Source organism: Dunckerocampus dactyliophorus, chromosome 16, assembly GCF_027744805.1.
Source record: "Dunckerocampus dactyliophorus isolate RoL2022-P2 chromosome 16, RoL_Ddac_1.1, whole genome shotgun sequence".
Taxonomy (NCBI): Eukaryota; Metazoa; Chordata; class Actinopteri; order Syngnathiformes; family Syngnathidae; genus Dunckerocampus; species Dunckerocampus dactyliophorus.
In genome coordinates this window covers 10,605,522-10,619,819 of record NC_072834.1, presented here as the reverse complement: position 1 = coordinate 10,619,819, position 14,298 = coordinate 10,605,522, and the positions used below count along the sequence as shown (strand labels likewise).

The 14,298-nt window shown below is 39.5% G+C and overlaps 1 protein-coding gene across 10 annotated transcripts in view; it reads left to right on the top strand.

Moving 5' to 3' along the window:
* The window catches only part of LOC129169290 (neurexin-2-like), a 217,883-nt gene that overhangs the window by 3,613 nt on the left and 199,972 nt on the right, over positions 1-14,298 (top strand). For all 10 annotated transcript variants that reach the window (XM_054755575.1, XM_054755578.1, XM_054755577.1 and 7 more), the window contains exon 2: positions 10,325-10,721. The gene's annotated coding sequence lies outside the window, so the exon portion shown is untranslated. The remainder of the gene's footprint in view (positions 1-10,324; positions 10,722-14,298) is intronic.

The window sequence follows — 14,298 nt, the reverse complement described above, 5'->3', positions numbered from 1 at the left end:
GCCAAACTATGGTAATGTCTTGACCTTCTATAAATAGTAACTTTGACCCAGTCCCAAAGGCCGTGATATTTGAAAGGCATATCTCGTTAATGTCAGCAAGAGCTGGCAGAAAACACTCGTGTATTGCAACCACTTGTGTCGGAAGACGCCGTTGTCAGCAAGCTGTAAGACCTGTGGACTGAAATTGGTTCAGGCTGTTATTTTACTGTCATCATGCACTGGATTTCATTACGAGTTGACAGTAAAAATATAGGGATAGGAATTAACACGTCTTTCCAACCATTTGCGCATTGGACAGGATGCACGAAGAAAGGGCTGACAAACAGGGACGCTGTTGCCAAGTGCCCCCACCTCACGCACACAAAGAACACATGAATTCAATTGCAAGTGTTTTCTAATGGCAAAGACTGTCAAGATATTTTATGCGGTTTAATAAGTCCGTCCACAGCATGTTCCATCTAATGTCCCTGCATCCCCAATGACCCCTACAACGGAGGAACCATCACACAACAGATGACAGAGATTGAAGCTGGCGTGTCCCTGATTTGTCCATTATGATGAGCAAATTATGTTCCTACATGTCTACTGGCTGTTCTGTCAAATAGTGCATCAAGCATTTATAGACCACACTCTGTTTCCAGCCTGATAGAGCCCGGAAATTGTGTATTTATATAGTTAAAGCTGCATATTCTACTCATCAAATTGTTAGCACTGGATCAGGATGCCAACAGTAGCATTCCTAAACCCATTCATCTGTATGTATTTGTTTTTTAAAACCATTTGACTCAAGTGTTAATAAAGGTTCTGATTAGCTAATGATAATTACAGTTATTAGCTCAATCCAATCACCAGTGCTTACGTTAGAACAATACACCTTTTTGTGTTTGAATTATGGTTAAAAGAAACATTTGATCTATCTAGCTATTAGGGGTGTTACGGTCCACTAAAATGTAATTTTGGTTCGGTTCAGTTTCTTGAAGTGCTCGGTTCGGTTAATTTTTGGTACAAAAAAGGCAGAAAAAATACTTTTATTTTAAAAATGCAAACAGAACTTTTGAAAAATAAATAAAAGCGACACATTTGGGTGATACTTCAAATAGATTGGACTGAGTTTTTTTTAAAATAGAAAAATAATAATAAAATAAACAGTTGTATTTAAACAATTGTTTAAACATTGTGGCGAAATGTAATGGACAGTTCCAGTTAACTAGCTCTCTGTTGCACGTGAAGTCCAGCCATCTGTCGTAAGTGAAACAGCGGACACCTGTGATAGCTCGTTGACGACATCACTTTTAGTTTTTTCATAAAGTGCTGGTATAACTTTCTGGCTAAAGTGAGGATGTGATGGTTTTTTCGTAGCGAGGTTCAGAACTTTAATCATATACTGTCATGGAAAAAATGATTAGACCACCCTTGTTTCTTCAGTTTATTGATCCATTGTATGCCTTGTACAAATAAAGGTACATTTGTTTGGACAAATATAATGATGATAAATGATGATAACAAATATAGCTCAAACTAATGTACTTTTAGTTGTATCAGGCATTAAAATGAACAACAAACTGACGAAACAAGGGTGGTCTAATCATTTTTCCATGACTGTACTTAAAGCCAGCGCTCTCAACAACTGAATAGGGGCGTAATCTCGTGGATATAAAAACTGCAATAGCATGTGTTACTGCTTTGGCCTGGTCAGAGTTGCTTGCTAGAGGTTGTTTATATGCTGAAGTTATCGGTGTTTGCACTAAGATGGTTTTCTTCCTTGTCGATGTAACATTCACTGCTGGATGATGGCGCTTTAAGTGCGCTAACATGTTAGATGTGTTTCCTGCTGGATACCCGATATCTGTGGAACAATGTCGACACACAACTTTGGATTTATCCGCTTGCCTTTGTCCATCCGCAATTTTAACAGGGAAGCCAAAGTGTCCCCCAACAGGAGACCGTAGTGAGATTGGCGGGTCTTCCAGCTCAGGCTTCTCGCTTGCATTTGCCATGATGCCATTTGTCACGCCTGCGAGCTACTAGCGTTCCTACCCCTCAGTCAGTAGTGTCCGACACTCAGAGGCGTCCATGCGGGACTCGCCCAGGACTTTAGTTCCGCGTGAAGCGCTTAGATCACTCTAGTAATACATTTAATGAGAAAAATAGCCTAAAATATAACCGATACGGTACGCAAGTGGATCGAACTGAACATGCAGAACCGAAACGGTTCAATACATCAATGTGAACCGCTACACCCCGACGAGCTATACATTTTGCCTATCAAGTACATAATATATTTTATTGGTTAGGGTATACTGTACTGAGAGGTGATGCTAATGTTCTGTCGACCTTAATTCGTGGAAATGGCTCAAAAACATTTTAGGAAATCTCCCTTCAATCCACCCCATTGCAGTCTGAAATAAACACCTTCTGCTACCACATCCCATGACAAGATCTCAGCACCCACATTTCATAAATGTATCTGAAAGCTGTCTCGCACAATAATGTGTTACATATGCAGGGGGTGGGATTGGCCTACGTCTAAAAACGTTCACTGTTTATCGAAGATAGTTTATGTCTATGTCGCTTGAAATTAAGGCACAATGTCATGATGTGAAATGATGTATCTCGTGTACCCATACAGTGCATGTATACAGTTGTGGTCAGATGTTTACATACACTCATGGGCATGGCTGTCATATACAGTTTTAGTCCTGCCTGATTTATTTGAACTGTTCCTTTTGCGGGTTGGAATGGTTATACAATGTGCATCTTCAGTGATGTTTGAACAAAAGATTTGTACGTTTGTTGTTCAAGATTGTATGTATGTTTGTTTTTTTACTTATTGATGATTTCATTTTGGATATTGGGGTGAAAAAAAGGACACAGAATTTGATAAAGATGGTTTTATTGAGTGCAAAATATGCACACAAGTTCTGGTACACAGATAGCATTGACCAAGTGCAAGAACTCTGGAAATCCAATAAAAATACTGACCTTTCGTGTCCACCGCTGTTATTTAACATGGGAAGCACCTTGAAAGCCTTCTCTTTTGCTTCTAACACACACTAGCTGCAAAGCAAGAACTTAGGCTATAATTATTGGGCCTAACTACTCCACGTGAATAAAACGTCAACGTTAATCAATTATGTATTGATGTCTAAAAATCGTGTGGTGTCCAATCATCAAGATTGTTATCACTGACATATATTTCAGTGAGTGCACGATGATTTAACTGCAAAAAATAAGCAACTTTTGAGAAATTTTGATTCCTTTGTCAGGTCATCAGGTTTGGAGAATGTGTCATATACTGCACAGACAGCCCCACCTTGCTGGATGTAGTCTGCACCAAATGGTATGGCATGGTGTCTTTATTTCATTTAGATTGGTTGGTTTCCTGGCACAGACCCGGCTTTTAAGCACCGTCCACAAGTATTCTGTAGGGATGAGGTTAGGGTTTTGCGAAAGCCCCAACAAAAACTTAATGTCAGACTGCTTTATCCATTCCAAAACAAGTGACGGTGTGTGTTTAGGATCATTGTCTTGTTGCTTCAGCCGTATACCTTGACTCCTCCAAGCATACTTCTTATTATGTCGAAATACTTGTCTTCAAAAACTTCATCCAGAAGTTTCGGAGCAGCAGCTTCTTATGCATGTAACTTTCTGACCGCAACTGTACATATTTAACATATCAATACTCTGATTATTTTACTCACATTTTCCTGATACATTTTTTTCAGGTACCGTAATTCATTTTTTCCAATAAAAAGTAAAATATAACTTCAATTCAATTAATTATGTACACTGACCACTAACTCTTCATTCTGGTGAGTACATTGTCTGTACTCACTCATTATCAAATTGTTTCTGTTAACTATTAACCCTTTAATCAGTTATCTATTTGTTATTATCATTAAGTCTGCTATATAGTTTATTTACAGTAAGTACTGTATATATCTTCACCGGCATTGCACTACATTGTTATATTGCCTTGACATGTGTAACTGCGAACTGTACTGTGTGATGTACTCAGGTGTAACTTGTATACATGTTCAAAAGGAATTAAACCATAACCATAATCAATTTTCACATCTTTGTCTGTTGTAGTTTTTATATTAGGGACTGACAAGATAGCAGGCTATATTTTTTGTCTTTGAACTGAATGTTTTTTCTAATATTCGCATCACAGTCTGGCAGTTGTATAGGGTTAAAATGGCCATGTGAGTCTAGAATACTACCGTAATCATTTCCTCTTGCTGTTTCTTCCAAGCAAAACACAGTATCTTGATGAACATTGTTTTTTATTTTTACGTTCAAGTCCAGTGGTTACATTTTGTTGGTTGTTCTGTGAATCGCACCAAAGAAACAAAATAATCTGGTGGGAAACCCGAGGTTTCCTGCAGTAACGGGACAAGGACAAACAGGTACACCCAACTCTGGCTTTCACTTTAGCAAGCACATTAAATCAGGTCACAGCAGTTCTGTGCAGTAAGGGGCCTCATAAGTCATGATGAAAATTACAAAAACAAATATAAAATAAATATTAATATTTGTCCATTGACCTGTATTATAAATGTATTTTCTGTATGATTCCAATATAAATTTTTAACATTTTCTTCAGTAAAAATTGCTGAAATTGTGGTGAAAAGCCACCATGAGCGTGGCTTCTTGGCTTAATGCGCAAACCACTCCTGCCGTCTGAGTGCACACTGAGTTGGATCATGGCGCCTGCCAGTTTCTGTTTGTCGGCATGTCGCTAATAATATAATGGTGCAGAAACATTTATTATACACCATAACTTTCGACATCATTATTCTTGCTAACCAGACATAGAAATGTCATACGGAAGACACATGCAGTACCGCTGCATCCTGAAGGGGTCAGACGTGCTTGATCTGCTTGTCACCTTACATCCTTCCATAGAGGAAAAGCTATGTCTTCAATATGTTTTTATGCTCTCCTGAATGATTGAATGACTGCCAAGATGGAGGATTATATACCCAAACTCACCAGGACATGATCAGACTTTTACAACAAAGTATCAGAGCCTTTCCTGGAGAAGGAAAGGCTGCATTTTTTTGGTTATCCTCGTAATGAGTGACCTGTTTTAACATAAAAAAACAACAACTGGTCACAGCATGGACAGTTTTCATCACAATGATGAATTCTGCACCACAAAACAACTGATGTGTCTGCGCTCTCTTTTGGCAAACGTTTACTGAAACGTCGGTGTATGCTGTTCTCTTCATTGCAATGCTCATTACGTTGCCATTCTCTTGGCTGTAGATTCTATGTTGTTCAGTGTACAATGCTTGGAAAGCTTAGAAGTGACTGCCAGTTAAAATGAAGTAACAAGCCACCTTTAAGCGGTTTCATCTTTCAGTGCTTGGACATTGCACACTGTTTTTATTGGAATGAAATGTCTGCTGTAAACACAGCACGGTGAACTAAGTTTGCTTTGGTGGAGTTTTCTGAGGCTTGCAAGAAAAGTCCTCAATCATTTATAGATGGTGTCTCGCCAATGAGAACACACCTGGCATCTCAGCAAACATTTTATCTTCTCAAGGGGCAATACTATAGACATGAAAATTCAATATAACTTACAATCCATTGTATCGCAGTACACTGCAAAAACTGAATTTCAAGAAAGTAAAAAAGTCCCATTTTCAGCAACCGTTTCTTATTTTTGTTCCTAAAAACAAAAAATATCTTGTCTAGCAAGTTTCACTTGAGAAAAATAATCTTATGTGAAGAGAGTATAGCTAACTAATTCTCATGAAGATACTGTATGTTTTTGCCAGAAATGAGTAATTTTTTCTAATAACAAAGCGAACATCTTATTTTGATTATTCTTCAACAACAGATTCATATATATTTGTCTTGAATTAAGAATAAAAGTGGTTTCTAAACTTTCAAAATTTAAGCACGGACTCACGCACAGAAAATCAACCAATGTGAATATGCTCATATTCCGTTTTTTAAAAACCCGAGTATTACCCCTGGGTTGCTCCTTTTTACGCATATCGGGATATCCCGATCGAAAGGAACATTCATTTGTGTTCTGCGCATGTTCTATTCATAAAGAATCTTGTGTCTTTGGCAGGAACTACTTGTCAGCATGACGACACGCGAAACCCCACACTTTTGGAGCGAGGGGGAAACAAGCCACCTCGTTAATGTGGTGAAAGACAGGAACATTATGTCTTTTATTGACGGTAGACAATACCGCAATAGCGGAATCTATCAGAAGGTGAGCAAGCAGTTACGCAAAGCAGGGTTTGTACGACCACATCTTCAAAAGTGTCCGGGAGGCTCTGGCATGGTTGTGGATGGCTCCATTTCCTATTTCTTCATGTTCTCGCCTTCCATTAATGAAGACAGTGAGACAGAATAGTGTGAAGTACTGGTGGTGGGTCAGTACCAGCACCAAAATGCAAATAAATGTGTTCATTATCCGCTGCCGTGCCGGTGTTGTTGTTTTTGGATACAGAAAGAAGAAGCGGAAATGACGCTCTTGCGTCATGACGTTTACCGTCCGTCAAAACATTGTCCGTTCAGGATTTTTTTTCACGTCAGACATGTAAACGGGTTATTCCGAATGTTTCAGAAACCTTAATATTGCCCTTAACTCGAATACTGACTGCATGTAAACATAGTCACTACTTAACTTGACTCTCTTCCTGTATTCTTTTACAGCAGCTTGTTTAGGCAGTCAACAAGTTGGGTCTGTATTAAATGCAGCCTCTGCTGGTTGTTTCCAAGAAGTGAAATCCTTTATGCCTCTAAGACAAAAGTAACCTCACTGATCAATCAAATCTTAAAAGATCAACAAAAGCAATCAAAAATCAGTAATAGGATTTATAATGCCCATTCCCTCGGCATGTTTCTTTAACAGCACACTAAGAGTTAGAAAGGCAATGTAACTTTGTCGTTTTTATTGGCCTGAGAGTGATAGCAACCCAAGGGGAGGAAAAAAGGATAACAGCCTGATTGACTGAGCACAATCGTAATTATGTGCAAGGAAGTAAAACACAGACTTGCATTATCTGTACTTTGCTGCATGAGGGTTCAGTGTCTGATAGTTCCGCCTGACCGCTTTCATTTAAAACATATCTGATGATGCAAAAGTAGGCAGTGTTGGGCAAAGTGGAGCTTTGATTAGAAACACTGTTATGCTCATTATTGTTATGCTCATTATCACGTTGACAATGCCGGTTTCCAGTGTTAGCTGGTGCATGTGTGTGGCATTCTCAACCTGAGGCTGATGTTAAGTGCGTCACACTGGGAACTTGTCAGTTTTAAAGATAGCGATCACGTCTTGACCATCAGACTGATACTAATACTTCTGCTCAGCTGCCTTGACGGTCTCAAGCTGGAGCTGTAAACTGTAAATCCCACATTAAATGTAACATTTTCCAAGTCGCAAGTACCACTGGAAAAACAGCACATCCACATAAGCATGCTATGTCAGCTGTGTCCTCAGTGCATTTGAACTTTTCTACAAGCCATGTATTTGTGATGATTATCTTGTTGCAAAACAAGCCCTTGATGGTTTAATCCATTTGGAAGATTGAGAGTTTAAGTGTGATCATATTCCAATCGTCTGAGAAGGCGAAGAAGAAAAACATTTTAAACAAGTCTTCTAGAATGGCACAGTAAAGCTATCAAGAAATAGTAATACAGTAATCCCTCGTTTATCATTAATTCGTTCCAGACCTGCAAAGTTATTTATAAATTGAATATTTTTGTAGTTATGGCATAGAAAACCTGTTTACAATCTTATAAATATGTTTTTTTTTTCATTTTTAGAGCCCTGTAGACATAAAATAACACCCCTATAGTCACCTTTACGCTCGTATTACCCAATATAGTAGACCTAATAAGAGTAAATAAGCCATTTTAGATATAAATAAGACTTGTGCTTGGGTGTGTTGCTATAAATGTGTTCCCTAGGGGAGCAGAGTGAGTGGTGGACAGGAAGTGATGTCAGGAGTTCAGAGTTGAGTTGCCGTGGGTTGCTGCCTCAGCAGTAGCCTGTGTTTTTATTAGGGATTTTTATTTGGGATTATGGTGCCTGTTGTGAGGTTATTCAAACCTGCAATAAAAGTCTGTTGTTCTGGCGATCAAGTCTAATGATTGTGTGTTTCACTGAACATCACAGTACCATTTTCACGTAACAAAATGCACATTTTTTTGACTGATAATAGTCCATATTCAACCATGAAACAGCATGACTTATTAATCAATATATTTTTGAAAAACTGTGACAGAGTGAAACTGCGAAATTCGAAATGCGACGTGGAGAGGGACGACTGTATTACTACTAAAGAAATACACAAGACTCTTATTAGAATTAAAATGCATGACATTACGAGATATTACAATAAATATATGATAGCAATATATATACTATAATTTGGATTTATAAATACATTTTTAAGCATATATATTTAATAATGTATTTTTTAAACTTGGTAATTTTCAGATGTGGTTTCCAAAGTATCCACCCCATTTACCCACTCATGCTGAATTGTTTTTCAAGAGGGGAAAAAGAAGCCACATTTGAGCACATTCATAATTCATACGTCATCCACAAATGCGAGACAGCTTTGACTTTATATCTCACAGGGAAGGCTCAGGCCCTTAAAAGCACACCTCGGCAGGCTTCAGGGGGGTTGTGCTGTCACTTAAAAGGTAAAATATTCTGCAAAAATAAAACACCAAAACTCTGCCATCTGTAGCAAGCTACCATAGGGTGGTTGTTGTATTGTGTTATCATGCTAGAGCACCATTTGCTCTACTGTATTTACCGGTGTTCTTTTTATCCCGTTATTTGCGCTTTCATTGGTGTGTTTGTTGATGTTTCTGTGTAAATCTCATGTGGAAAAACTGCACTGCAGTCCCCCTAGATGATCTTAATGGAAATGTGTATATACTTAGCCCTGAAGGGGATGGATGTGACTTTATAGAGCATTTCCAATAGCAGACTTCATAATTACATTTGAAGTGGTTTCCTTCTATACAAATTTGCTACGTGCAACCTTGGTGGCATCTCTCACCTGGCATGCCATTTGGGACACTGTATAAATCTAATTAGCTCCAACAAGAACTCTATCCAAAATTCTGCCTTTGCAAAAATATAAAAGAGAAAAGGCATCCACCAAGGTTTGTATCAATGAATGAACAGCGACAAGGAAGAGGAGGTTCAATTTTGTCTGTTTTCACAATATTATTGGATTCAAGGAATGTAATACAATCCTACAATAAAAGCACAACACATTACAACCTAATCTGATGATATTTGGCATAGATATATGTGTCAGTGGGATTTTCTGTGTTAAAATTGAAACGGTTGCCAAATGCAGAATCTATAGCCGATGTGTTTGAAACATGGGTTCACATTGCTGCTCAAGTCTTACTATATTGTATGTCACAAAAGTGACATCCCACACTAATAAGCAACCATTTTTATTCCAATATGTCTTTTCAAGGGACAATACTGTACAAATGAAAGTTGGATATACTTTAGAGTAGTGAGTGTGCAGCTTGTATAGCAGTATAGATTCACTATCCACTGACAATGACTCAACGCACAGCCATTATTGTCTAAATAGCTAGCAGCACAATAATTGTGCCTTGCCTACAGTCCAGCATGGGGGTGGTAGCGTCACGGTCTGGGGCTGCATGAGAGCTGCTGGCACTGAGGGAGCTGCGGTTCATTGAGAGAAACATGAATTCCAAAATGCACAGTGACATTGTGAAACAGAGCATGATCCCCACCCTTGGGAAACTGGATCGCGCGGCAGTTTTCCAACATGATAACGAGTCCAAACACACCTTCAAGATAACAAATGTCTTGCTGAGGAAGTTCAAGGTGAATGTGATGGGGTGGCCATGTATGTCTCCTCCAGACCTGAACCCACTTAAGCAGAAGACTGGTGAAGGAGTGCATGATGTCCACCAGTGATGTCATCACAGAGGAGGGGAAAAGGATTTTGGTAGCAGTTCTGGTGAGTTTCAAGAGGATTAAGGCAGTGATAATGATGCTCATACTAAATACTGACACTTTGGACACAATTTCAACATGTACAGTCCATGCTCACTTGTGTTGCCAGCTATTCAGACAATAATGGCAAATCGATCCTGTTATACAAGCCGTACACTGACTATGCTTAAATTGGTACCAAGTTTAATTTCTACATTATTGTCCCTTGATGCATTGTGTTTAACAGGCAACCCGACTAATAGGATGTTATGGTAAGCATACACACAACACACCCTGTGCTTGAACGCCCGTCGAATGCCTTTATAATGACGGTCGTGCTTGTTGGTATAACAGTGAGCTGAGCTCCATTGGTCCACAACGGCTGACCGCGCCCTCAACCCGGCTGAGCTACCTCGCCAACTATTAGCATCAAGTGTCAGGGGAGAGGCGGCCCCCGATGCTGAGGCTGATGATGAGGATGGGGAGGAGGATGCTGCGGAGGAGAGGAAGCATCTTTGTCTGCACGGAGCGGCTCAGGGCTTCCCTTGCTCTCGCCTTCCTCCACACATAGAGCAGATAAGAAAGAACGCTATACCAGTCTGAAGATTAACATCACGTTTTTTTTTAATGTATGCTCCTTTTATCTCATCTTGATACAGGATTTTTCTTCTTTTGTGCTCTGTTTGGCCGGCCGGAATACAAAACCCCCCAAAAACATCGCTTGTGTGTCGGATCGCCGGATGATGCACAGGTAAATGACACCGCACACCTCCCACACTCAAGCCGCACAATGAGCCCTCTTAATGAGCTTCCAATGAGAAAAACACCGCCGGATATTTTATGTGTAAATGTGTGTTTTTTTTTCCAAAGTCACCAGTCCGGAGTTGTTGTTATTGTTAGAGGCTATTCCAATTCCGCCAATTATTTGCACTTTTTCCTCTGAGGTGTCGCCTTGCTGGAGAACTCGTGTAAAAAAAAAGCGATAGAATGTCCAGTTTTAACTACAAGGCAGATGGTTTCTTATCAGCGATGCCGGAGAGGCGCACCCCCCCCCCCCCAAAAAAAAAAAAAAAAAAATTGAGCACAAACAAGGCTGAGGTCGCTTATTAATTGCATGCCGGAAGACATGCAGTCAGCGCACGGTGGTGCTGCTGTTGGATGATGATTTGCATCAAGACTGCAGCCACCAGCAAAAACTAGAGCCAATCACTCTCATTGTGTGGTGATTATGTTACTATAGCTCTGTTTGGCCTAAAAGTGAGGTGAAGGTGCTGCATACAGCCCCCTTCAAATGCTGCTGGGAGCATATCTATTATTAAGAGGACTGGCCACCTCCGAGATTCGTAGAAAAGGTCTCACTTGTGTTTTTTTTTTCTACCTAAAATTAGGAAAACTTCTGTGTGGTAAGAATGAGAAAGCTGCAGGCCAGCAAGTACGCCTCCATAGGAAGCTCCTGCTGCCTCCACATAGTGTCAGTTCAGCAGGGTGGGCCGCTTGAGGAGGTGTACAGTACTGTAGAGTTTGAACACATCCAAATATTTTTTTATTAAAAAGATTTAAAAAAAAACATTCACATGTCAATCTGCAGCTGACAAGTGTGTGTGGATGTTACAAGCAAAACTTCCGAAAAGCGTACTTGCCACTCTATTGGGTCGGTTGGGAGGCTGTAAATCCAAAGCTAATTGTGCTATAATACATGTATTACCCCACTGATCCGAATATAAGACGACACTTGTTTCGCTGTAAGTGTAAAATGTGTTTTTTAAAATCATGTTTTCAATATCATTGAAATAATAGTAGATACAATACAAAAATGGTATCCTATTTCTTGGCTGCATTTTTGATGACACTGCTTCATTATCTTAAAATCAGGATCATAACTCCTCCTCTGTTTTTTGCTAATTTGGGACACTTTTTCATGTCGTGTCTCTATGTCGCAGCTGCAATTCTCTAGGTCACGTGTGTCAGTGTGAGTGACAGGAAAAAAAGCTGTGACTCACTTGAAGAGAAGTTGCTTGGCGCCACTTGTTGTTTTGCGTGCATGCGTCTCTAGGTCCCAAATATAAAAGGACGTCTTATATTCAGGTCAATGCTGTAATCCTGTTTGTAGTTTCCTGCACTGCATCATACTGTGGGTAGTGTCTAATATTTTGATATTCTCACTTCCCCACAATATTAAACACTGCGGGTGCTACACAAACTGCAAAGGTATTTTTAAGTGCTCATTGCTAGAATAGCGGTTCACAAAGCTAAATTTTGTCTCAATGCCCCATTCACTATCACCCTGTGATTGACTTGTGACCATAGTCCATCTTTCACCCTCAGTCAGCTGGGATAGCCTCCACCCCTGAACGGGACAAGCTGTACAGAACACTGATAGACATGTTATTAAATGAGTTGTTACTTAATATCTCTCTGAGAGTCAATCAAACTGTGTATACTATGTGTTAAGTAGTTTTTTTGATCATCAGTCATAAGGCTTATGTCCCTCACATGATTCCCTGATGCACCCTGCTGCTGCTGCGGCAGCTCCTCTGATATTTGCTTTGCAAATTCTAGTCCCAACGACAGCACATTGCATTTCATGAGAGTGAGGGAGAATTATTCACAGGGCCGCGCTGATTTCCTGTCCACCTGAATCGGGTTACAGGAGCAACCCACCACGTTCCTTTATTGTCTTGCTTCCCTGTGCAGTAGAATTGCGTTTTGAATCTCAGATCTGTTGCAGAGTACAATATATCGATATTGCTTGTCTGAACTGTTGATTGTCTACCGGGTGTGCTCAGACACTTGTTTAAAAGCTATTCTGCTCCTAAGTGAGCTCCCCCCTAAATGAGAGCCACCTTAACAATGAGGCAAATTCCTGCAATGCTGAGTGTGTGAGCATGTAGTATTGTTGTATTTTTAGCTGGCAGTATAACAGCAACTAGCTTTCCTTTTTGTTGAACTGCATATTTTCTCCCCAACACTCATGCTTCATGTATATTTTCAGCTCACAACAATGGCTGTGTTTGTTGTTTTTGCTCATGTCAGCCCTAATCTGGCACAAATACAGGATTTTACCAGTGCAGTGGCACCTTTTAACACTCTTGTCATCTGATTCACCAGACAACTGTCATCATAGATGCTTCCTATGACATTTTTGGGAATGTGTTTGTAATTTTGATGATAACAGTTAAAAAATAAGGTCAGAACTAAGAGTGTTTACAACACACCAACCTCATAAAAAAGGGATTTTTTTTAAGTCTACTAAAACATCTACTAAGTGGAATCTCGGTTTTCGAATACACCAGTTTTTGTATGATTTAAAAAAATTGTATGAAAAATTTGTGCCAAAATTTTGCCTCGTTTCTCGTACACTGTCTTGGTTGTTGTACAATATTACACATAACAAACTATTGTATTTTACGCTTCGGCATGTTGAATCTTGTGGTATTAGAAACGATGTGGACAGACTAATCCCAGCATTGTTTGCTTGTTCAGCCATCTTGAATCACACACCCAACACCAAAACTCGCGATACTTACTATACACAATACTACGGCATCCTGTAAGGTTCATTCATTTGGCTAACTCAAATGAGAATGTTACACAAACTAGTCAGTTTACCCGTGTATCATTCTGCAGACTCGAGTGCCCAAACAAAGAATCCCATGAATTGGTGTCTCAGTCTTGTGGCGTTATTAACACACCGCGTGAGTCCAATTGTGTTCCTAACGTGTCTTTATTACAAAACGTGTGTGTTACCTGCTCTCGAGTCCCACCCGGAAATCATCCTCCCCTACCTCCGTCGCCACTCTATGACATCATCACTGGTTGACTGTCCGTTTTTTTTGCTAAGTAACACAGTTATGCCACAAGTCTCTGCAGTTTTTATTAAGTACGGCTGCAAAATAACCCACAATGACACCAAACAAAGATACATAAGGTGAGGAACACTATCGAATTTAAGAATTAACTAAAATACGAAGGTGTTGTCCGTGTGGTTCTCCCCCTCAGGGCTGTCTTTGTCAACAAGTCTTCAATCAAGGTAAAAGTGAGCTTAAATGTTTGTTTATCCCTTTTATGTGTCATTTATATGAATTTTGAATTGTTTTCTGCATGTAAAACTATTGTTCTCGTTAAAAGTGTTTTGAGTTAACATTTTTGGGTGTCTGGAATGGATTAATTGGATTTACATTGTTTCCTATTGGAAAAATAGTTTCAGACCCCATGTAATGAATTAATAACGAAAACCGATGTCCTACTGCGTGTCCGTAAGATTTTTTTGTGAAAAACTCTATGCGGGATTTATGAATTCTTAAATTGTGCATTTTATTAATATGGCC